The sequence below is a fragment of the Heterocephalus glaber genome, unplaced genomic scaffold, assembly GCF_053883595.1.
Source record: "Heterocephalus glaber isolate CG9 unplaced genomic scaffold, H.glaber_assembly_v1.0 deba00001531, whole genome shotgun sequence".
In the NCBI taxonomy this organism is placed as follows: domain Eukaryota; kingdom Metazoa; phylum Chordata; class Mammalia; order Rodentia; family Bathyergidae; genus Heterocephalus; species Heterocephalus glaber.
This window is the reverse complement of record NW_028258329.1, coordinates 10554675-10580902: the sequence shown is the minus strand read 5'-3', so window position 1 is coordinate 10580902 and position 26228 is coordinate 10554675. Positions and strand designations below refer to the sequence as shown.

The following is a 26228-nucleotide window of genomic DNA, read 5'->3' as shown; positions in this document are numbered from 1 at the left end:
TTATTATGGTACCCTGCGGTGAAGTTTTCCTATTGAAATTCTAGGAAAACTTATTTGTCTTAAAGCACAAACATGGCCCTTCCTCTAAGAAAACCACATTTTAGGAAGGGACATCTATTCCAGTGAAGTGCACAGATGATAATAGCAGAGTATGATTAATGATCCTTTGAGGCCACTTGCAAGATTGCTATGACAAGATATAAATAAGATGCCTAATCATGTTTGGGCTTGAATTAATACTTAGCTTTTTGAAATAATATTTTCTGATTAATAAACTAATTTACTATTCACTTGCCAAATTTAAAATGATGCAGATGAGTGAAAAAAAATGTCAGATTTGAACAATTTCATCTCCTGCTTTCCCATGAACATTTTAAAAGGGAACATAGGTAAAATGCTGAACATTCAGGGAGATCTCAGGAGTAATATGACTACTACAATGATATCATTTTGAAGCATTTTATCATGAATATTTCCTCATGACAATAAATCTGCTTTGAAAGAATACTACGTATGACTCAATGATGTAATATAACTTATTTGAATAGTTCACCATTGCTGGACAATCATGTTGAACTTTTTTTTTTCATATCCTGAGATATGGTTTTAACTGTGGCTTATATAAGCTCTTCACCTGATAGACTTACACTTAGATGCTCCTTTTGTAGATACCTGATGCTGATGTATGGATTACCTTCCTAATGAGGCGGTACCATTTCTGAGAAGTGAAGCAATGAGATGGAGGGAGCTACACATAGCATTGGAAGAGACAAAGTCCTCACAGCCCCAAGTTTTGGCCTGTACACTCTGCTGTGAATTCCAGACCAAGCCTACCCTGCGGCGACATCAGTCTCCTGTATATACACTGCAAGTGCAAAGACCTACATTAGAAAAAACAAACTGCATTATATGTAACAAAGTGCTGTTAATCCTGAATGTTTCAAAATATTAGCTTTTCGTTTGTTTGTCTTAAGGGAGATTGGACTTGCAAGAAGGGAGATGAGTCTGAAAGGCTGCTGTGCAAAGAACTATGGAGCGATAGGCAGACAGTTGTACAGCTTCAACTGAACCCAGTAGGCCTGAAAGGAAAGGGCAGTGGGAACGATTCCCAGGTAGCTCTCAGTGATTGACAAGTTAGGTCCTAAAACATGGGCATGAAGAAAAGGGTCAGAGGGAACTCTTGGACTCCAGGGCTGGGGAATTTTATAACAGGATCCTGACACATAGATAAACGATAAGGGAGAGAGAAGTTGAGTTAGCCAGTAATGACAAACATGAAGTTCACTGCTTGTTTGGGTAAAATGTGGAGTCCTAATTTTAGGTAAGATGCTGCTGAGTCACTAAGAGTTTTCAACACCAAAGGAAAAAAAAATGTGACCATGGCAATGGAAGAAACAACAGAATGGTGCATCTGGCATCTTAGATGCCTAACAGCTGGCTTCTAGTCTCCATCAGGAGTAAAATGACAGATTGCACAGAGTCTATAGAGAAGACATGACTCAGAAAGAGTGGCTAGAAAGAGTTGTGGGCATGCTGAGAACTGTACTGCTAGCTGAGATGTTACAGTGAAGGATGGACTATAAGATACTTCAAAGGTTTGAGAACCAGGTTAGGGCTATAGGATCACAGACAAAATGGAGGAAATGGAAGGGGAGACTTAGATTTTTTTGTTATGGGTTTCAATTCATTCAAAGTCACTTAGATTGTAATAATGAGGTTCATTTAAGACCTGGGACTTGCTAAAATAATATGGTTAAAGCCATGAAACATTAAGATTGTACTTGCCATAACACAACCCGTTTGGGCTATTATTAATCTAATCTCGTAAGTGCACATAATACTCAAGCAAGCAAACCAAAGCTTTGAATTCGGTTTACACTAATAGTACGAATATCTTGTGGGATTTTCACTGGGATTCTCTGTACCATTAACCAATTACTAGTGGCTAGAACACTAGCCCACATGTCGCTATTTCTGGTTAGGGGATTTTCTTGTCTGCCCGACTAAATCTTCTAATTAAATGCAATGGTACTACATTCATTTCAGTTCTCCATTCACAATGCACAGTGGAAAGTATTGTTGCTTTAAGTAAACAGCTTTAAGAATTGGTGAGCCACACACATTGTATTGCTGATTTGTGACATTCTTCCTGTAAAATAGGATGACTTTGTGGAACAAGCAAAGGTCAGACCTAGGAAAGAGAAGTCCTTTACTGACAATAGGCAACATCTTTATGGTCAAAGTTACTGCTTCCAGTTGCATCTTCCAACTATTTCCTTTCATTTATCTCTGTTAGTTTCATCAAAAGTTATATTTAAATTTGTTATATTTAAAACTTTTTTGAAATTTAAACCTCAAATAGGGACAAAATAACACAGCTATAGTCTCTCGCACAATGCTTATCAAATAAAATTTTCTAAATAGAATCATGATGGTAATTATTCAACTACCAATTGTAATGATAATATTTTATTATGTTTTTGTGGAGATGAAAATAGGAAAAATTACTGGATTTTTTAAAAAAAACAGAACGATTCATTTCTAAAAATAATATACTTAGTGGTAGAACCAATTCTTTTATCATTTTCCAATATTTAAAGTAATAATCTCTTTTCCATAAAGTCATGATGCTAGGTAGGATCAATACATTTCCTTCCAATCTCTGAGAGCCAAGATATTATTTCCAAAATACAGAAGAATGACTACACATGAAGCTATTGAAAAAAATTCATAACATCTGAATTTGTGCTATAATTCTAGTATCCACTAGGTTTATAACCCTGGTACATTTACTTACCTTGTCAGTGCCATAAATTTATCTATAGAAAGAGGACAATAATAGCCTCTAAGTTATGGTGAGAATTAAATGAGAACCTAAATTAAAGAACTTACCATATTCACTTAATCATTTATGAACAAGAACATTTTTTGAACCCTGAGGACTGTACTAAGATAAAGAATATATAAATGTTTAAGAGGATTTAGAGAAGTCATAGAGAATGGTAGATCTTGATTTTTTTTTTTTACAAGAATGGAATCAAGGATATTTGGGATATATTTGTGGATTTTAATGGTAAATCATCTTGGAAGTTACTAGCACAACTGAGGAAATGCTTCATGGTGCTATGAGGTGAGACAAACTGAATTTGAAGACACATTTATAAGTTAGAATGACCTTTCTTAGTTAATTGTATAGATTCATTCAGGAAAATTTGAATTGGGCAATCATATACATTAAGTATATCAGAAAAACACCCTCTGGACCCCATCTTGGTACTAAACTTACAATATTAGAATGACTTATTTTAAATGGATAGAAAAATTTTTCTTGGTGACTTCTGTTGGTTTTTTATTTTTATTTAGTTTTCTTTGGTACTGGGGATTGAACTCTGGACCTTTTGCTTGTGAGGCAGGCAGCGGCACCACCAAGCTAAACCCCTGGCCCTTTCTTCCTGACTTTTAACTTGACAATTTAACCATTCTAAGAGTGCCAGGATAATATTTTTGGTGTCTTTAGCTTTGTGATAAAGTAAGTGATTTCTTGCTTGTTGAAAAAACATATAATCCCAGTTATTTATTTTGCACATCTAAAAGCTCTACAATTCCATATCAAGCTACCTATTTCTCTATTATTTTCACTATTTATAAGGGTGCAAGGGAGGGAAAAGAAAAGAACAAAAATTTTCTTGGAATGCAAATAATCTTTCTTATAGTTAATTATATTATTCATACACATCAAACTTATAATTAACCATCATTAACTAATAATTTTGCTTTTTTTTCTCTTCTTAGGCAAAATTTAATATTGGAAGAATTTAAATTTTTAGATGCCATTAGAGTTTGAATCCCATAACAGTTCTCTCTGCTAAAGACTAATTGTGAGCACCTAGTACTATTGGGAGGTGGTTTCCTTAGGAGATGGAGCCTAATGAGAGGAAGTTAGGTCATTGGTGGTATGCCACTGGGAACACTGGGATCCTAGCACCTTCCTGTCTCTCTGTTTTCTGGCCCCCATGAGGTGAGTAGTTTTGTTTCATCATGCACCCAGCCCTAATCCTCTGCCTCACCACAGGCCCAATAGCAATGGAGCTACAATGAAACATTCTTCCTTTAAGTTTTTTATTTTGGGTATTTAGTCGCAGTGATGCAAAGCTAACTAACACAAGGGCTTTCTCTGTGCTCTATGGCTAGGTTTTTATTTAGTTTTATTTTTTGGTTTAACCTATGACATTAAAAAAGAAGCACCATGTAATTATACTGGGTTTTCTTTTTCAAGACAAGTGTAATATTCAGTGATAAGAGTTTTGGGGATTTAATATAAGAGCTATTTCCATTTATGAAATTTTGTAGCCATTTCTTCCTACTTCTTTCACCAGTTAAAAGCCTTATTCTTTCCCTCAGAGCCCATCCAGAATGGGAAACTGAAAAGCCTGAGTCCTAGCCCACAGAAGCATTAGGCATTGACCCTGTGGCTTCCTAATAGATCCACAAAGTGCTTTGTGCCTGGAAATCATCTGATGAGCAGCTCAATGCTATTGTATATCTTGTTAGGGCAACAGAAGTGCCACAAAATGAACTAAACTCTCCCAGCAGAGTTGCAGTATCATATGCTGAGAACATTCTGAACTTTCAACAAATTCGTGTTACAATCCTGAATAGCCATGGTTAAATCTGTACAGGGGTTAAGTGAGAAATATGGGTCTGCTGTTAAGTGTCTTTTGAGAGTGACAAAGCTCTGGGCATAAAGGCTGGGAGAGAAGGGATTCCCCCTCAGCCCTTTCCAATTGTATCAAGGGCAGAAGAAATAATTTTAAGGGGCTCAGACATGGACTTCCCTGGAGCTTTACAGCCCCAGGCTGGACCACTGACCTCCTCCACCTTGGCTTTGCAATTTTGGAAAATAAGGACTTTCCTATATTATGGAGTTTATTGTGATGGCCAAAAAGCTGAGAAAGAGAACAGTTTGTTTTAACTATATAGTCTCCTATCTGTTTAGCTAGGTAACCAGTCCATCTACTAGCAACATGCTTAATGTATCTGTCTCTCATTTTTCTATTTATCACCTATCATCTGTCTCCTAGTGTGTAAATGTTTATTTATGTATCTACTTATTTACTCTGTACATTTCTTTCCTGATCTTAAAATTCAATTGATAATCTCTCCTTCCCTCTTCTCTCTTCCCCCCTCTCCCTTTCTCTGTCCCTTTCTCTCTCTTTCCCTCTCTTTCTCCTTTTCCTTTTCATCTGCAGAGATTATGATATTTTGGATTCCATCTTGCCACCAATATTTATTCTCCCTTGCATATATCTTAAATTATCATTGAAAAAGGTGTTTTATTGACTCCAAAAATGCATATTTTGATATTTTTTCACACATACTTATTCATAAAACCAGCATCATAATCAAGATAATAAATATGTCCATTAACCGCAGAGTTTACTTTTACTCCTTTGAGATTCCTCCTTCCATTTCTCTATACCCAATCCTTAGCCTTAAGCAAGCATGGATTTTCTTTCTTTCACTCTAGGTAAATGTGAATCTTCCAGGGATTTAAAGAAACAAAGCCATTCAATATACAGTCCCTTTTCTCTGGACCATTTCACACAACACACATACTTTGAGATTTATCCATATTGTTGTATGTATCAATAGTACATTCTTTTTCACAGTTGAGTATTAATTCATTTTATTGATAAATCAAAATACATCAACAAAATCCTGTATATGTAGGAATTGAGGTTATTTTCAGGTTTGGGCTATTATAAATAAAGCTGTTATAAACATTTATACATGTCTTTTTGTGGACATATAGATTTATTTCTCTTAACTAAATATCTATGAGTTGAATAGCTGAATCACATGGTAAGCATGTGTCTAATTCAACAAATGCCAAACTGTTTTCCAAAATGGCTGTACCATTTTATATTTCTACCAGGAATATGAAAGTTCTAATTCCTCTACATCCTTACAAATACCTCATATGGTCAACAGTTTTTGCCTCTTAACTGTAGATATTGGAGTGGTATATTGGGTTGTTTCCTAGTGATTTATAGTGTTTTTAGTGACTAATAATGTGGAATATTTGTAAGTGCTCATGTACCATGTATACTTTCTTTGAAGTGTTTTCTCAATTCATTTGTTCATTGTAAATGACTTAATTACTTTCATATTGTAAAGCTTGGAAATTGCTCCTACATTCTTGGTTTAAGTCCTTTGCTTTGAAAGTATTTTCATCTCAGTCCCTGCTTTGTCTTTTCAGATCTCTAATAGTGTATTTTGAAGAATCTAAGTTTTAAATTTAATGAAGCTAAATTATCATGTTTTTCTTTTAGGGTTTATATTTTGGTGTTATTCCAAATAAATCTTTTTTTTTCTAGTCTTGTGAATCGAACCCAGGATTTTCACAATGAACTATATCCCTAGTCCTTTTTTACTTTCTGTTTTGAGACATAATCTTGGTAAGTATTCCAGGCTTGAACTCCTGATCTTTCTGCCTTAACCTCCTGCAGTCTTAAGATTACAGGTGTAGGTCACTATGACAGGCTAAGAAATCTTTTTATAAGTCAGACCACTAAAGTTTCCCCTCACTTCTCTTCTCATGTCTTATGAAGCCTCTCAACCATCCACAATGGCAAATAACTGCTCAATGACTCACAATTCAAGAAACTGATCCTTTGGCCTTCTGTTATACATCATTTAAAGAATTGCTGGTTACATTCTGGCCTCCCCAGGAAATAAAGTCTTGCATTAGTCAGCTTTCTGTTGCTGTGACAAAACACCTGGGAAAAGTCAACCTAAAGGATGAAAAATTTTTTAGCTCCCAGTTTTAGTGTTTCCAGGCCATAGTCTATGGGTTTCATTACTTTTAGAAACATGGTGAGACAAGAAAACTCATGGCAGAAAGATATGTTAGAAGAAATCTGCTCACCTCTTGCTAGGAAAGAGAGAAAAACAGAGAATGATGGAGGGCTGGTGACTTAGCTCAGTGGTTCCACTGTCTGCCCCGTAAGCTCAAGGAAATGAGTTTGATCCCCGGTGCCAAAAAAAAAAAGAGAGAGAGAGAGAGAATGATGGGGGGGGAGGTTAGTGCTAAGGACAAGTTACAGCCCTCAAGGAAAATACCCTAATAATCTACTACCTCCTAAGTTTCCATCATCTCCTAGCAGCCCATCTGAGAAGTGTTTAGCCCAGGGAAAATACCCTAATAATCCACTACCTCCTAAGTTTCCATCACCTCCTAGCAGCCCATCTGAGAAGTGTTTAGCCCATCAAATTTTAAATCCATCAATGGGTTAATTGCTAAGGGCTCTGAGTAGTCATAAGGCTCATCATCCAATGACTTCTCAAAAGCCCCATCTCTGAATAACATCATTTTGGGACCAAGCCTTCTACATATGAGCTTTTCGGGAGCACTTGAGATCCAAACCATAACAAGGCTCTCACAGACTCCAAGCCTGTGATCCTCCACCTTCAGCTGCCCATCCTGCTTTCTGTCATGGAATTAGCACCTTAAAAGCTCAGAAAATCTGCTGTGGCTGCCCTAAGGCAGGAAGGGATCAAACCTTGACCTTCTGCTGTATTCCACCTACAGGAAAGGGTGCCTTCTTTGTGCTCAAAGCCTAGCCAGGTGATTTGGTGCTAGGGGAGTTCATCTTTCCTACAGAGCCCTCAGCAACCTGGGAAGTCATGAAGGATTGAGCAAATAGCAATGACAGAAGCTTATAGGCTTTGCAAATGTCAGTGCTAAGCATCTGATGTGAGGGAGCTCAGTGGAACATTTCTGGTTTCCACCCCTCAGCCAGGATGTCCCTAACAAAGGACACTACTCAAAGCTCCACCCACTGCCATGTTTCAGGGAGTCATCTTAGCAATGAACTCCCTGACCAGCAAAAGTTCCCATCTTTGCATTTATTATAAATTACTGAGCTCTTACGTAGAAGTTGATTCTGCATGTGTAAAAGGTTCTGGGAATCTCTTGCTTCACAAATAACCAGAATATAAATCAAAATCACTCTTGTCTCCACATATACTAAGATCTCAACACAGGAGTTTGTCAGGACCTTTTGTATTCTCTTTGGAGTTAAAAACATTACTAGTAATAACCAAGAAACACATTTCATTTTTCAAAATACACAATGCAGCAGTCTTGAAAGCAGCATGCAAAATAACTTTCATGTCCTAATAGGTATCAGATAGGTGGTTTAACTGAGACAGATAGCTAGTTTAACTGAGAGACATACTGGTCTCCTCAAAAACTCCTTTCAAATTTTCCATCTGATAGAGGAATCCCCAAATAAACCTCCATGTTGAATTGGCCCTTTATTTATCCTTTAAAATGTTTGAACTTAATGCCATAAGGTCTGGAGGCAAGATAGAGGGCATCCACTCTCCTGGACATATTAACCATGGATTATCCCACAGGCCAGGCAGTACCTGTTCATGTGACATGGAACCAATTTCAACCTAAGCTTTTACCAAAAAACAAAAGCAAAATCCCCTCAAGTATAGCTGTAGATCATTCTGTTGACTATCTTATTATTATCAATTTGGGTGTTTTCATCAGTTTATAGTATGGAGACCCAAGTCTTTCATCTAAGCCATTGTGTCAACCAAACATGGCCAGTGAGACAAATCAGCCCAAGTGGATATTCACTTTAAAAATGGTACTCCCAACTTCTTTGTCCCAGTTAACATTGCCTTGGCCTAAAAGCTCACTGCTGCCCATTAAATCTCCTCAGATAATATGGCCCCAACCCACAAGCTCATCCATGAAGATTGCTTCACCCCTCTGCATTGGGGACAACTTCACAAAGACACTAAATCCTCACTCCAGTGATACCCATGGACTGCTTCTCCAGAGGCAAAAATTGGACCAAATACAGCTATGCTTTTCTCCATCAGGGATTACATGTGTTTCTGATCTTGTTGTCTCTGCTTACCAAATGATCCTGGTCTGTTCCTTGCTCTCCACCAAACACATACTCTGTTTTATCCTTGCCCAAAGGGAAATCTGGCAGAGGTTACCATGGCCTGTGCCATTTTAAACATTAAGGAGATCTTTGCTTTCCCTGGAAGGCACCTCCTCCTAGCAGTCATCCCCTTAGCCTCAGAGTGAGGACCACCACTTCCCACTGCCTCATACTCTTCTACATTCACACCTCTTGGTGCATCTTCAGACACGACAATTATTTCTTCCTGATCACACACACAGGTCTCTACCTGTACTTTACTAATTTATCAGTTCATATTCTCCAACAACATAACTGATGGACCTGCCACTTTGATCATAGCATATTTCTAATACATCTTTCGGCTCTACAAAACTGCTGTTAGAGACTCTTCAATTTTCCAGATCCATTTTCCTGAACAATGCTGTGTAAGTGGGAAACTTAGGAGGATGAACTACAAGGACTCCTTGTGTATCTGCTGTGTACCTCTTGGTATACTACTAATAAAATGACTTAAATGCTGCTTAAATAAATGCATGCTCTGTTCCCTAAATGGTTTATTATCACTCCAGTGTTTCCTCAATCAGGGATCAACACATTAGAGGATTAATGACATGAGTCATGTTTTTTAAATTCTATATTTTATGAGTTTTGACATCATTGAAGGGCTTGTCTGTCTGGAGAAAGACTGTCCTTCCCAGCTAGCCAATGTTTAGAGGCAGTAGTCAGCTAGTTTTGTTACGAAGCTTGCAACTAAATAATCCACACCCCTGACATCTCCTTTTCCCACTCTTTCATACTCAGCCAATATTTCCCTTTGTCTGTATCCACCTAGGGCCAAGGATGAGACAACTTGAGACAGTCCCTACTGCCGGAAGCCTGCTGGAATTATTCAATCCTGCCCGCAGCTGGCTGTTCATCCTACTCCAGCTAGCTTTTCCTGCGCAACCCAAGGTGAAGGCTGTGGTTCCTGCTTTCTGCTTTCGGACTACCTCTGTTGGTTCCCCGTGTGGCCTATGGGATGCCCTAAGTCTCCCATTTCTAGGGGAATGGTTACAATATCATGCTTTTCTTCCAGTGGCATTGGCCTCTCCATTTTCTCATATAGTCATCTTTATAAATCAGGACACAAACACAAATCATCACAGAATTTTCTTTAATTTTTTTCTGGTTTTATGTTCTCAATCAAAACTTTACTTTTTTTTGAGATATAGATATCTCCAAGATTGATTTTTTTCATTCTTCTTTATCTTCCCCCCCGCCGCCTTTCAGCATCTCACAGATACTTTTCAAGGTGCTTTTCATGTATTGTTTCAGAAAAATTCTGCTGGCCCAATTCATGTTTTTGGGGTTTGTTTGTTTGTTTTCCTTTGGCTGTCTTTAAGTTTTTCTTTATATTACTTTCAACGCTGTGGTGAAATATTTGAGATAAGCAGCTTGTATTAAGGAAAGGTTTATTTGGTTGACGGCTTTGGAAGTTTCAGTTGTCTGGCTCCTGTGCTTTTGGGCCTGTACTGGTGCTGTACACTGTAGCAGGAGCACATGCTGGGGAGATACATTCACCTCATGGAGGGTGGAAAGCAACCTGAGAGAGAGAGAGGAGGACATGATCTGACACCTTCATTCAGGGGCACAGCTCCCTGACCTAACTTCTTTTTACTAGACCTTCTCTGGAAGGTTCCAGCCCTGGAACATTTGGATGTATTTAACACATGGTCTTTTGGAGATATTTATCCAAACTATGCCACTGGCTTTGAGGAATTAGCTGTGGATTACATTCTTTGGTGTATTTTTCTTCGTATTTCTTATCCATATGTTTTATTCAATATTGGATCTGGAGATTTATGGTTTCATCAAATATTTATGCAAATACTTATTTTCTATCTCCTGCAAAGCTTCAAGAATTCCATTTATATATATATATATATATATATTTGTATGCTGGGTGATTTGTTGTTGTAGCTCAGCTCAGTGATAATTTTAAAAAATTTTAACTTAGATTTCAGATTTTTTGGTATAAGAAGGCTGACATCTAATATTTTGAAAAACACTGTGTTTGTCTGTTTTTGTTGTTGTTGTTGCTGTTGTTGTTGGTTCATACAAAATGGTAAACTTACCTCCTATTCCTCCCTTTTCCCTTTCCTCTTTCTAATGTAACTCTTTTTTTATTGGTACCGGGGATCAAACTTGGGACCTTGTGCTTGCAAAGCAGGCAGCGGCACCATCGAGCTAAATCCCCGGCCCCTGTAACTCTTAATATTATTTCTATTAAATACCATTATTCTGTTTTAATCTTCTTTTCTCTGGGTATAATTACTACATTACTCTTTCTTAAAAATATAATTTCACCAAATACAGTGTTGTCTTTAATTTTCCCATGTTTTGACTAATTTACCATTTGTGTGTGTGTATGTGTTTGTGGATGTGTATGTGTGTGTGTGTGTGTGTGTGTGTGTGGTCTCCTTAACTTCTAGAATAACACTTTCTTAATTGTCTAGTTCCAATTTGCTACTGTGCTTAGTACTTACTCAATTGTCAATTTAATACATAAGTTAGGAACTCCCTTCTTCCTTTATTCCTTTTGTGCATGTACAAGTGGAGATGATTCCGCAGCTGCTAACCTTAGATGATGAACCATAATTAATAACTGATTCTGACATGTGCACTGTACTAGCCAAGAAGCCTGCATGTAGATGCAACTTCTAGGAACTTAGAAGAACATGAAGGGCAGCAGGTGCATCTGAATAGGACATAAGGAAATTGTTTTTTACATTGATGATTGCTAGACTTAAATGAGATAACAGGATGGGTACCTAGAGATTATTTAGGTAGTCATGCCTCTGTAAATTGTTTTAGAGATTTAAAATGACATTACAGTAAATAATTTAATGACAAGGAAATATGCTGATGATATTGCTAGGCAAAAAATTCAGTTAAATTATTTACGTGGTATGACTGACCTACACTGATAAGTCATTTTCATAGAAAATTTTGGAGGAAATGACATGTTAAAAAGTTAATGTTGGTTTATGTTTAACACTAGATAGTAAAACTATAGGATACTATCATTTCTTTTATTCTTGTGTTATTGCAATTTTAGAAAATTAAACAAGATTATTCTTATTATTTTTAATGAAAACTAATTTTTTCAAGTTAAAATACAACAAAATTATTATTCTAACTTTTTTAATTAAAAGGAATTTTTGCCTAGCACACTATATGCCACAAAGTATCAAATAATTTTAGTTGTTATCATCCCTTTCATATCTGCATCCCTTCCACTATATGAACAGTTGCTTTATTGTTTCCTATCTATTTTAAGTGTTGTTTATACACACATCTTGAATAACTAACAAGCTTTTAAACTACTGGGAGACAATATGTTCTTATGATTCTTGACTTTAGTATCGTTCTAACTTTCATAGTGTGCTTACATATATTATTTTGGATACTTTTCTTATTTTGTCTGTAAATGACTTTATATTAGGTATTAAGAATTCAAGAAAAAACTAATTTACTTCAATATTCTATAAACTTTGTCAAGGTGGAAAACTTTTTCATATGCATTTTTTTTAAAACTTAGTGGTATTTCAGAAATTTTCAGGAACCTTTCAACTGAGAGTTAATTATTTTGACTTCTATGTTGTTAATTATTTTTCATTCTTTTTTACACAAGTCATTGAATTTATCTTTGAAGTCATTCTAGGGATAAGATTATTTAAAATCCATTGACAAGATTCAGTTTGTGCCTGTCATCATCTAATGAAAGAAAACAAATGAAGAATTTGCCACTGGATGAAGTAATTTCATTTTGTAGCCTAAAATTGTTATTAACCTCTGAAACACTTAATTACAATGACTTCAGCTGTGGGGTTCTGCGGTGGCTGAGACTCCTAGTAGCTACATGCGAATCAATTTGAAATTCAGTTAAAACTGAAAGATATATATACATATATATGTATATATATAACATATATAAATCATATAATTCAACATATATAAATCAGTAAGAAATAAAACTCCTGTCAAGTTTAATCTTCATTTGCCTCTTCTTATCTACTTTGTTTTTTCACATGGAATTTAGCAAAATTATTTTTTTTCTAAATGAACATAAAAATGTATGAAGTACAAAATATTGAAGAATCTCTGTTATAATATTTTTGGTTAAAATCTAAGGTATATAAGCAACTCATTTTATCAAAATTATTTTATTTAGATCAACTTCAAACTAGTCTGGTAAATATAACCATTGAGAGAGGAATTCAGATAACTGACATGAAATTCTTGCTAAAACTGCTCTATTCACTCAATAGTATACCATTAACTACAGAGTCTCATAAAGTTCATCAAGACCTCTAGAGCTAAGAACAAAAGTTCTCAAAACAATCTTAGCCTATGAAAATGACCATAGCACCTCCAAAAGTGACCAATATTTAAATATGGAAGCCATACCACAGTGCTATTTTTTTGATAATTTTTTTTTCATTAAATTCATTGGTACATTTCAGGTATACCACAGTGGTATTTTGAAATTTCTTTGTTGTGTCTGTGCTGACTTCCCCTGAATACCTACAGCCATACTTGATTCCCTTGTTCATTTATACAAGTGCCTTGGTGATTTTCTCCTCCAGGACTTGTGTATTAGGAACTTCTCCATGTCTGTGAGAAAACATATGAAGTAATCAACTTATAAGGAAGAAAGGTTTGACAGCACATCCTGTCAAGGAACATCTATCTGGTGGAAAACCCCACTTGTTTCATGGTGGCTAGAAAAGAGAGAGAGAGAGAGAGAGAGAGAGAGAGAGAGAGAGAGAGAGAGAGAGCTGTCACAGTCTCGTTAGTCTCACTATTCCCTTCAAGGGCACACAGCTAGTGACATCACTTCCTCCAACTAGCCCCACCTCTTCAAATTGCGACCACCTTCTAAGCCTTGGGGACTAAGCCTTTAGCACATGGGCTTTGGGGGAATATTTCATATCTAATCTATAGAAACTGTACATTTGTATGAATTTTGAATATTTGTATGAATATTCCTCAACTACATATTTAAAGCCATCTGAAAACCATACAGGATCCCGCAGTTGTATGTGTGAAAGAAAATGCCCTTATCTTCAAAGAACTTTAAATTCTTTGAAGAAGAACTTCTTTAAAGAAGCCAATCAGTGGACTATTTCAGTGCAAGATGAAAAGTTCTATGAGTGAGGTATGTAAGCAGAATGCTGTGATAGAAAAGACATAAAAGTACAATTTGGCAATGGCAGCAGAAACAAAATCATTTGTCATTTTGCTTTGTCAATGAAAGCAGCTGTAACAAGTACAAAATGAGTGTAAACCCTTCAATACAAAGGCGGGTGTCTTTTTAAGCGTGTAAGAGACGTCAGAGTTTGTCAACTCACAAAGATGAAATACAACTTCTTTGGTCTTTCTTCTACTTGTCAGTATTTTATTGAATCTTGAGGAGAGCGTAGAATCATAGTATACCTGTACCACTGTCTGCTTCCAAAACTCTCAAATGACTAAAATAGTTCTACAACTAGTGAAAAGAAAAAGGGAGGAAATGGAATGGGAGGAAAAAACAGTGTAGATAAAATTAAAATATGTATTCCTGAATTCAACAGGAAAAGTGACTCTTTATACCTCTCCTAATTTTGTTTGAATTCCCCATTAGGATCTCAAATAAGCATGCAACACAGGCAGTTTTATAAGTCAGTTTCTTACAGGATACATACAAGAGCTGGGACTCGATCAAAGTCATTTAGCAATCTCCATTTCCAAGCATGCTTCACAATGAAATCCTCCTGCTTTGTACTAGCATTTTTCTATCACAGTAGTATGTGTGAATGAAAAGACTTGATCAGACATTGTCAGTGGCAATTTTCTAAGAATTAGTGGTCCTACTTTTCTAACCTTCAGTTTAGCCCATATTAAAGCTGCAAAATATAAGTTATATGAGACTAAATATCGACATTTATAAAACTGATTGAATTTTATGTAGTGTCATCTTGGCTTCAGACATGGATTCAATTGCTTAGGATGGTGGGCATGAAGACTCACAATCTTGAGTATAGGTTTGGTTTTTTTGTTTGTTTTTTTATACCAGGAATCAAGCTCAGGAACTTGTGCTTGGGAAATGGGAAGAAAATGTTCAAATGGAAAAGGGAACAAGGTAGAAGGGAGGGAGATATTAAGGAAGGGACAAGAAAAAAAAAGTGAAAATAGAAGGAAAAAATGGAATCAAAGCTATTGTATGTAGGGAGGGGAGAGGGCTTAAGGGGAGGGGGAATGGGGAAAAGGGGTGGGATGTGCCATGTACAGGTGCAAATTCCCTATGATGAGTATTATTGTTGTATATGCCTAAATATCATAATATTAAAATAATAATAAATATCATCCTATTTAAAAAGATTGACCATCTCAATCAGTTTTAAATGCATTCATCTCTTTTCCTTGACTATCAGTGAAAAGTACAAATGTATTCCATCTTATTCATTATATTAAGCCAACTGAAAAGAATCAAAAGACAATAGTAGTACTTTTGCAAAAGTTGTCCTAGACAAAGGGAGTCCAGAAAAGGCACAGGTTTTTGTCTGTAGAACGGTCTTGTCATGGATGAGTTCTTCAGGAGGGAGGTAAGAAAGAAAACTAGTAATGAGGCTTCTGGAAAGGCAGTTTAGGGCCTCTAAAAAAGTACAGAGTGATCTTTTTTCCTCCTTCAATTCAGCTAGTGTTCACTGATTATACAGAATAAAGTGATTAACAAATATAGCAAGAGGAAAATGATCAGTATATTTCAACCATTTCAACCCTAGGGTCATTGCAATGGTTTACATAGTGTGGTTAAAACTATGAAAGTAATATAATAGTTTGAAAAATCAAGAAATATTTCATGTACCATTAACCCACCAACACATCTATTTTTCTTTTGTTTTCAGTATCTAAAATCATTTTATCAGGAGCATATGCATTTTATAATTGTAGTCAAAGTACAGATCTAATTTTATGCTGTACTTTTTCATATTTAATTATATGGCAATCACTTTTTCAAGATGCTATGTTGTGTTCATAATTAGATATTTAGATTGCTGCATAATACAGCTTTGTTTGGTTTAATATTACAGGTTTTAGTTTTTGTTTTTAATCACTTTTTTGCTTTTGAAAATATCAAGTTTTGCACGTGGAATTTATCTAAATTCAAGGGGATTTCCCTTAGTTCAGACACTCAGAAATACATGTTCTCGGCCAAAGGGTGTGAACATTCTAGAAACATTTTAAATATATCCTCCAAAATGGTCACTCAAAAAAGCTCTTAGTTTATAATGTAACCACATGTATGTGCTAATTTAAGGTGCAGTTGTTCCATAGAAAATTCCCAGAAAAAATGAAAATGAAATTATTATTGAAAACTAAAATACAGTATGTAGCAAAAATAGAGAAGAATGGTGTGCACAATAAAATAAAACAAAAATATTGCTTTTGTAGAAAGCTGGGAAACTATCACAAACTACTGAGGTTGTATCATTAAACTCAAGATCTATCCTGAAGAGACCCAATTTAGGACAATTGTGGTATTACTTAAAATAGTGAAAGGAATTTTCATGTCCTTCTTTCAACCAGAATTCCATCCAGTACCATTCATTTCATTCATCTGTCTTGTCTCCTTTTAACCTCTAATGCTTTTGAATAGCCCTGACCAATAATGGCATGACTTTTATTTAAAATACAAAATAAACTGATTGAGAGTTTCTTTAAGAATTTGGAACTTAGTACATAAGAGGCCATTTAGAACTTTGAAAATGTAGGTCCAGGCAACAGCTTTCTGAGGAAATAATAGCTTTTAACCACATTGGTCACCTATCTCTGCCTGCCTCTCCCAGGATAATTTGAATATAACTTTATTATGTTGCATCTTGCAATGAAGACTTATACTTAAAAGCATCTCATCGAAGTGTTATCACCTGTGAAATCCAGACCACTCCCAGCTTGTCATGGCGCCATTGGAGACAGCGACAGCAGTCTTGGCATTAAGATCCTGCCGGGTCTTCCACTTTGTGCTATACTGCTTGCTTCCACACCAGGGTTCCCAGAGCTTCTGTGGACTGCAGGCTTTGCCTGCAGGGACGTTCTGATGGCGTTTGTGGTTCTGTAACCAGTGTACCTCAAAATCAGCTGGAGATTTTATGAAGTGTAGATTGTTCAATTCCATATTCAGAGTATGGCTCTAGTAGATGCCCGGTGACCTAGAAAGTGTGATGGGGAGAGTGTAGATCACGACAAAGTGAGGCTATTTGTACATAATTGTGCATTAGCTGCAGGACAAGAACTTGCATTTCTAACATGTTCTCAGGGAAGGCCAATGCTCAGTCAAGGAGGGACCACACTTTAAGAAGGAACAATGGGATGGAACAAAGCCTCACGTGAACCTGAGTTCAAACTCTTATTCTACCACCAAGATTGATTATCATTTGAATTCTGAGTCTACTGTGCTAATGGAATGGTAGTAACTACATAATTGAAGATATTATGAAGAGTCAGAAGAATACAGGTTCTAAATTTCATGGTTCTCTAAAAGTAACCAATACTTCTCCCCCTTAAAGCCAATCTGGAGTTGTGGGAGTCATGCCCTGATGAATCTGTTGGGAAATCTGAATATTTAGTATGCCTTCAGTTTATACTCTGAATTTGATTCAGGATTTAAAAAAAAAAAAAAAACACCTCAGAAATAATCTAGAAAAATTAGCCCACTGCTACCAATCCCCAGGGCTACCTCTCTTCAGGGTCTTATCTCCTAAAATTCAGCCCAAGTTCATGCTGTCAGAGGTCCTGAGAGCCCTAGAGTATCCAAGGGTGCAGAACAAACTCAAGCTCAAGGAAGCCACGTAGACACTCAGAGGGTTGAGCACAAGCCAGCTAACTTTTGACCAGATGCACTATAATCAAAGATCAGCAGAGATCACTCCTTTAAGGTTTAGTTTTTCAATCAAATGGAACAGAACCATTTTCTTGGTGTCTATATTTGTTTCAGTTTATCTTAGGGTTTAGGATGCAAAAGCACATTTAAAAAAAAATGTTGAATTGTCCCTTAGGTCCAACAATAACATGTTTGCAATAACATAACATCCTTTATTTTCAGAAATCTCCTCTAGACCCACCTGCTCGTCAAACCAAGTCCTCTGCTAGAAGTCACCTAGCCTTCTGTAGGACTCCACTGCATCTGTCCCTACTGTTTTAGCCTGTGAAGCCCTGTATCATGTTTTCCATCTGGAAGTTCCCTACTGAGAGCTTTATTCTTTGGGCATGTTATAGTATGACTTCTCACATAGCTCTTGGCAAGTTGATGCTGTTGATATGAACAGTGATCTTACTAAGGATGAACAGTAAATAGCAAATAGGACAATAGACACAATACCATACGGCAACTCAGATCACAAACTTGACCTTGCAACCAGAGTCCTTCGGCAGTGGTCAAACTACTTTTTGAGAAAGGCTTTTTGAGTAGGCTCTCTGAAGGCTGTTAATCGGGGCTGCACCGGGGTGCCACACCCAGTCTTGCATGTGGCAGAAATGGCCTTCTCTACAGAAGACAACCACAAGGCCATACTCAGCGTTAGGAAACACTGGGGCTTAGTGCTATAAACAATAATAAAGATAAATAATAAAAAAGGGGAAATGTTTTAAATGAAAGGTGATGCACTGTGAACTTAACACAGCCATCCTCTAGCCTTTCTGTTAACAAGGTAATCTGATTGCCATTGATTTTTTTCACCTCTGTTACTAAGAAGGTGATGAAATGATGTCCACACAGATGTATTGAATCAGATACTAAACAAAGAGCAACATAAAGCACAATTATCAGCAACCTTGCTTTCAGCCTGCTAATTATGACATTCGTGGAAAGGCAAGGGCTGGGTGACTTAAAAAATAAAGCGGTGGTGGGGAGGGTGTGTAGATGAAAGGAATGAATGCGGGTAAGTTTCTTTCCCATTCTTACGTGGGTGTTCATCTCAGAATTTCACAAGGAGGCTTTTCTCTGTTCCATAGCTTTAAAAGGGACCATTTCTACTTCTGCAGTTTACTGATAGGCATTGTAGTGTGATCTAATTAACTATTTTTATTATGCCATGGAGAAAATAGCATAGTAGAGATGAGTCACTAACGCACACGCTTTTGCGATGTAGATTGTGGCTGGATGTTGTACAGAAAGAAATGTTGATTGACTGGTCTATTGAGGTTCTTGAAGCAACCCCGGTGAGTGATATAAATCCTAAAGTACTCTGAGAAAAGGTCACATTTCTGACCTGTCGGTGAACCTTCTAGATTGTTTGCAATAAATGATTCTGAGATCTCCATGGAAAGTATGACAAGGATGGAATTAGCCTATGAATGCTGCCTTCATGGCCTGTGCTGAATTAATTTGCTAATCTCAAATATTTCCAGATTTTATTGTTTATTTCCTTTTCATTAGTCCAGTTGCTAAAAGTCCATGGTAAGGATATGTATATCGAAGCAATTTTCATACCTTTCAGCATATGCTTTTTCCTAAATAAAAATGCCTCTGTTGTCTTACTACCTTGATGATGCATGCTTCTGTGGAAGTATCACACGCTGGCATTTTCTCAAGGGCAGTGTTCCAATTCTTCCGCCCTGCCCAACATTGGCAGCCATTACTAATTGACTGTGAAAGTAGAAAATGCAACAGTGTGAAGAGGTCTCTTTCTGGAAACTCCAGTATGGTTTGGGAGAGGCAGTCAATTGAAGCAAAACCAGCTCTACGATGCTTAGTGTGATACCCAGTGGTTCTAAAATAACTTAGAAACACTTGCAAAAGAAACAATTGAACTCACACTTGACCAAAGTAACTTCAGTCCAAATAATGAGTGCAGTCATGAGAACATCAGAATCAGAACTGTTGGCTTCAACATTCAACATTCTTTTCACCCTGTTTCTGACAAGAGTCTTGCGGCAATCAGGCCCAATAGTGGGGGCAAATACAGATACAAGCATAGAAAGTCAGAAGAAAACCTCTAAAGGGATGGACAAGAAAAAAAAAACTGGAAAGAAAAGTTTCAAAAATGTTTTGTCAAGTCAGGTTAGAATCAGAAAAATCTTATATTTAACACACACACACACACACACACACACACACACACAACCCAAATGTATGTTGCCTTCACTCCAAATGCACTCAGGTAGACAGCTTTACTTTGCCATCTGAGGTAGAATAGGGGTGAAGCTGGGGTAGAATTTTGGGAAACTAGAGATTCCCATTCTGAAGCATACATCAAATGACCTGAAGAATTTGCTAGGGGGATTGCTGAACCCTACACTCAAACATTCTGATAGACATTTACAGAAATTCTCTAGGTAGTACCAATGCTGCTGGTTGTGTAAAGATCTTCGCAGTATCTATAAGTTTGAAGGCTTCTGGCACGGCAAAAGTCTTCAGGGTACGTTATCTAGTAAAAGTCCAAATAGTATAGTTTGAAAGTATCAGTATTGCCACTTTCTGGTATGCAAACTCGGACAAAAAATCGGTAATTGTCAAATCTCAGTGTTCTCATTGGCCAAAAGCAAATAATAGTATTTTGCATGCAGACTAAAAAGATAATATATGTACAGCCGTCCATGCAGCTTATATCTTGCTGTGCTCCAAAGCCTCCTGCGCTCATACATGATGCTTTTCAGAGGTGTCTGGATCTAGGCTGTGGGATGGTGATGTTGGGATCAGTGATGTGATGATGAGATTGATTCATGGTGCAATGCTAGGACTAAGGGTGAGTGGTCCCTGCCCCAAGGGCCAGTAGCTTGGATGAAATGTGAGGGAACTAAAGAGGGCTGTTGTTGTCAGCTGCTTGTAGCTTATTGCTTCTCACTTATTGCTTGTTGCTTGCTGCCTTCTTCCTGCCTGCTCTGTGATGCCCCTCCACTATGCCATCCTGCCTTGGTGCCAGCCAACTATGAACTGAAACTTCTACAAATTGTGAGCCAAATAAACCTTTCTTCCTTTAACTTTGGATGTCAGTTATTTTATTTCAGCAATGAGAAAAGTAACTAAGACAGTGGTGCACACTGAATTGGGTAAGTGCATGATAAGATGTTCTCCCTCTGGCTTCATTTCCATGGCTGATTGTACATATCTATCTCTTGGGGAGAAAATGAGGTCCAGGTCAGTAGATTCCATCACAGTATAGATATGGAGGTCTTAGAAGTATTAATAAATGCAGTTTTGTCTGTCATAGCTTCCTCTAAGAAACTGAGGATGACCAGAGAGATTCAGGAGAGTCTGAACCCTAGTAATTATTACTAGGCTAAATATAGCTGGGGTTAATTGTATTCTTCTTAGGATTTGTTACACTGATGAAATTATTGTGCTTTTATCTGGCCGGGGCATTTCTAATACATTTGGATGTTTAGGGGCCACAAAATTTTAAGAGGATTCATCACAAATTTCAAATAAACTTGGTGGTACAGAGGCAAAGAAAAGGTATTCTCATACTAGGCTGCTTAGAATATAAATTAGATCAACTAAATGTAACAATGGCTATCAAAAGTTGCATAAAATTTCAGAAGTTTCATTTGGAGGGACATAGCATTAACGAAAATCGTTAAGTACAGAAAAGAAGATTTTGATTGGCCATTAAAATATTATTGTTTTAGCTGAAAGAAAGAATGCTTAATAAAAAGAAAAACATGGGTAAGCCAAGTATGGCACTTGTGAAATGAGAAAAAACAAAATGCATAATACATTTAGAGTAAGTTCACAACGGAAGAGAGGTATGGGATAGGTTTGTATTCCTGCTTCAATCACTTGGTAGCAGGGTAGTCTTGGACCAGTGATTCTTAACTTCACTGTGCAGGAGATGTTGGCTGATGTCAAGATGTCACCTTGCCACAGCTGGGGAGAAGGTGCTGCTGATGTCCCACAGACTGCAGTGAATGCCAGACAGCCCCACCGTAAGGAACTGTTCATCCCCAATCTCAGAGTACTGACCTCCAGAAACTTCTTTAAACAATATCCACAACTCCTCTAAATCTGTGCTTTTAGTCTAAGCAATAACACCTGCATAATAGGATTGTTTTGGAAATTAAACAAGATGATCCACGTAGGAAACGTGGTCTAGCTTTTAGTCAATTACCAAAGAAGGTTACTGTCATTTATCTATTGCTACTCATTACTATTTCTAAAAATAAAAAAAAAGAAGTGGTGGCAGCTAACTGACTTTTAGCCTTCTTTCAACTGTCTAATTGTTTCCAAATGTTTTTCAACAAACGTAATTAATTCTACAAAGGAAAAATATTTCATGTGTTATTTTTAATAGAAGATAGTTTTGAAGATAAAAGAAAGTTCATTTTTCTTATTACTAGGAATGTGAGAACTCTGAGGTCTCACGTAGTAATGCAAACTTAGCAAATTTTTTTTTCATTTTGGAAATCATATGGGTGTCACAATCTACCCAGCCAGTACCCCACACCCAACTAAAATTATCACTTTACAAATTAGGACATAGAATAAAGGTTCTGAGCATGACAAAGAGCCACCTTCAGGGAGTATTTTATGCAAAATTTTTCTTGTTTTGAGAATACCATTTTGTTAATAGTTCCAGAAAAAGTAATGACCATCTGATCAAGGGCATGCAATGTTCTTGGAGCTTATCCTGGAGGAACAAGAGAAGTAGGTGCCTCACAATTGTCATCTCCTCCTCCCTTCTCTTCCCACTGCTCTACTGTTCTTCCTTCTTCATTTTCTCATCATCATCGTTATTATTATTGAAGAAAGAAGAGATTGAAAATGTTTCCATCCTTAAAACGTTCATACCACTGTGCACTATTAAAAATAAAACAATGACCTAACACTGCTGCTAAAACAAAATACCCCAAACCTTTTAGTGCAGAAGAGAAATTAAGCCCCACAGTTCAAGAAACTGGGTGGTAAAAGATGAAGTTTCTAGGAGTTTCAGTAACTGGTGAGGGCTTAGTCTCTGCTTCCAAGATGGCACCTTGAATACTAGCCTAGCAGAAGAGCAAAAAGAAACTAGGGAACTCCCTTCAGCCTCCCTATAAGGCCACTAATATGAGAGCTCAAATGACTCCATCACCTCCTAAAGGGCCCGTGTCTTAAACGTATCACACTCCTAACTAAATTTCAACATATGAATTTGGTTTGGGACATGTTTGTACAATAAAACTTCTGCTTGTCCAGTTGCTGTGTGCCTGATGAAGCTCAAACTGTCACAATAACCCCGTGAGTTGGGTTGAGAGAAACCATGATCAGGATTTGGACTATGAAAGGGGAAAAGAAAGCACCTTCTCCCCAGTTGTGACAAGGTTGTGTCTTGATATCAATAAATGTTTCCTGACCATTGAGATTAAGAATCATTGCTTCAAGGTTATACCCCTACTAAGTGACTGAAGCAGAAAAACTTGGAAACTTGGTTAAATTCCTAGAAAGTGAGTAGGCAGAGAGATGAAAGTATCTGGTGGATCTCACAAAAAATCTTCAAATATAAATTAGGAAAGTAAAAGGAACTGGTAAGTGAGTACTAGAACAGTCTCTCTCTCTCTGTCTCTCTCTCTTTCTCTCTCTCCCTCCCTCCCTCCATCTCTTTAACTGAAGTTACTTCCTTCCTAAGCCCCACAAAAATGTGCACATTTTTAATGTACCTTTTCCTTCATTATTTTATCCTTATCCTGGTAAACATTACTCAAGTGACAAAAAAAAAAAAAAATTCAGCCTCCTAGTCCTTCACTCAACCTCTTTTGAGGCCACCATCTTGTTTTACTCTTCATATCACCTACATTTACAAAAAGAATTCCAACTCCTTAGCATATGTGTAAAGCCTTACAGGAGAAAATTCAAAAGGAAGATTGTCAAATCAAGTAGTCTTTCCTCAGTTCTTTCTCCCTTTAATTCCTTGATAGTATGCAACACTGTTGACTACATTTTGTCTCATTTTAATTTCCATCAGAATATTATGGTAAAGCACCAGTCTGTCGGTGGTTATCTGCTGGAATAAACTCTCTCTGTGCCCTTTGGGGGTAACTTTTTTGAGTGTCATCTTGAGTCTCTATGACTTTTATCATCATCCTGTCTTGATGATCTCCATTAGAAGTTGTCTTTATGTGATCAAACATTCAATCTATGTATTCAACAATATTGAGTTGTTCCACATTTCTAACTTGTACTAAGGTATTTTGCTCTTCAAGACTATACTTTTTACTGAATCCATACCTGCTAGTGATGGTCCAATTCTCTTATACTTTCTGCTATGATTTTTCTGAGACATCCCTAGGTCTTCTTTCTCTTTTAGTCTCCACATAACAACAGGTGCCAACTGTTATCTGTATATATCTGTTCTTCTCTTAGTGAATTATCAAGTTGGTCTTTCTTTAATCCTTCTGCCATTTTGTCTTCTTCAACTTTCCTCTTGAACAACTATAACAAATCTCCTTACTGCTTGTCTGTTTTTCATCTTGTCCCCTCAACCAAATGTATGAACTGGTATTGGAGACAGAAAGTCATGAGATTCAGGTTATGGAGCATAATAAATTACAGAATCTAAATAACAAAGGCATTAAAATAACAAGTGTATATTTCTTACACAAGCAACATGTCCTTGGTCTACATATGTCATAATCTCCTCATCATAGTTGCTTGGAGACCACCATAGATGGAGCAACCACATCATAAATATTGTCTGTTACTGAAAATGAGGGAAAAGCATGCACTATTGGGTCTTGCTTTAACAACAAAAGGCTCCAATTGGAAATGCTGTGAATGGGTTCACCCACAACTCACTGGCCCAAACTGATCGTATGACTGTTTTAAGCTAATGCCAGAAAGAGCACTGCTGTTGTATCCCCAAAAGTCGAGCTTACACTATCTGGTGACCACTATTAATGATTCTTCCACGCAACATTCTCTACTTGCACAGTTCTCTCAGAATGTGGAAAGAATACATTGCATGGCCAATGGAGCATGTGTGCTGTCACACAATTTTAAAGTGAGTGGAGTAATTACATGTGGAAATAAAGTCTTCAAAGTTAAGGTCAGCGGGATTGAGATCCTGACTTCATTAGATCAACTGGATCACTTGGACTAATCAGAATGCTAATGAAAGTTTCTCATCAGGGCTTAATAAAAAGAGTCTTCACTAGTAGAATGAGAAGTTGAAAAACATGATCTTGTAGAAGTTGAGATTAGCATAGTGGCTACCAGAGATGGGTGGAAAAGGGAGAGAGGAGGGGCAGAAACTGTTGAGTGGCTAAAGAACAGCTTTGGTGGCAGCTCATTGATAGATGAAATGAACTCGTGTCCTGTGGCATAGCAGGGTGAATATAATTAATAAAAATGCATTATATAATTTCAAGAGAGATAGGAGAGAGGATTTTTATAGTGCATATTGTAATACAGAATACTGAGTTTTATTTTGATAAATGGGCACACACATACAACATATTTTGATTATTTTCAACACCCTCTCCCTTTTCTCCCTCCTCCTGCTGATCTTTTTCCCCACATCTTAAGGTCTACCTTCTAAGTTTCCTGAATTCTTGTCACCTCTCCCTCCTCTCACTCTCTCTACTTCTCTCTCATTTTTCTTTCTTTTTGATTTATCACATAAGAGAAACCATGTGACTAACATTTTACTTTGTGAGTCTGGCTTATTTCACTTAATATTATGGTCTCTTGTTCTATTCATTTTCTCGCAAATGACAAATTTTGTCTTCTTTATGGCTGAATAATATTCAACTATTTACTTATTCGACATTTTCTTTATCCATTCATGTGTTGATGGACACTTAGCCTTGTTCCATAGCTTAGCTATTTTGGATTATACCACTCTGAGCAGAGGTTTGCTGGCATGGTATGCTGACGTTAATTCTTTTGAGACTATATTAAACAATGGTATAGCTTGATCAAATGACATTTCCAGTTTTAGTATTTCAAGGTATCTCCATATCAATTTCCATAGTGGCTGTGCTAGTTTACATTGCCACAGAAAGGAAGAATTTAAATGTACTTACCATAAAGAAATGATAAAAGTTTAAAGTGAAGGATATGCTAATTACCCTGAGTCAATTATTACCACTGTATACATGAATCATATCACATTATGCCTCATAAATATGTACAAATATTATGTGTCAATCACAAAAGTTTTAAGAAATAAATTAAGAACTTGAAAGTGGGACTAAGTGTAAGAAATATTGCATTTTTTACACAAAAATCCCTAGCCCACCATGTAAGTGAATCTATAGAGTGTAATGTTTCTTGGAATGTTT

At 36.8% G+C, this 26228-nt stretch overlaps 2 long non-coding RNA genes across 2 annotated transcripts in view; one reads left to right on the top strand and one right to left on the bottom strand.

The window, feature by feature from the left end:
* LOC110350729 (uncharacterized) overlaps positions 1–9710 on the top strand; it is a 37033-nt gene extending 27323 nt beyond the window's left edge. Inside the window, exon 4 of the long non-coding RNA XR_002397511.2 lies at positions 669–9710. This is a non-coding gene — a long non-coding RNA (uncharacterized LOC110350729). The remainder of the gene's footprint in view (positions 1–668) is intronic.
* Positions 9711–10399: 689 nt separating this feature from the next.
* The window catches only part of LOC147824860 (uncharacterized), a 41936-nt gene continuing 26107 nt past the window's right edge, over positions 10400–26228 (bottom strand). The window contains exons 5-6 of the long non-coding RNA XR_015441715.1: positions 16904–17185; positions 10400–10533 (exon numbers count right to left, since the gene is read on the bottom strand). This is a non-coding gene — a long non-coding RNA (uncharacterized LOC147824860). The remainder of the gene's footprint in view (positions 10534–16903; positions 17186–26228) is intronic.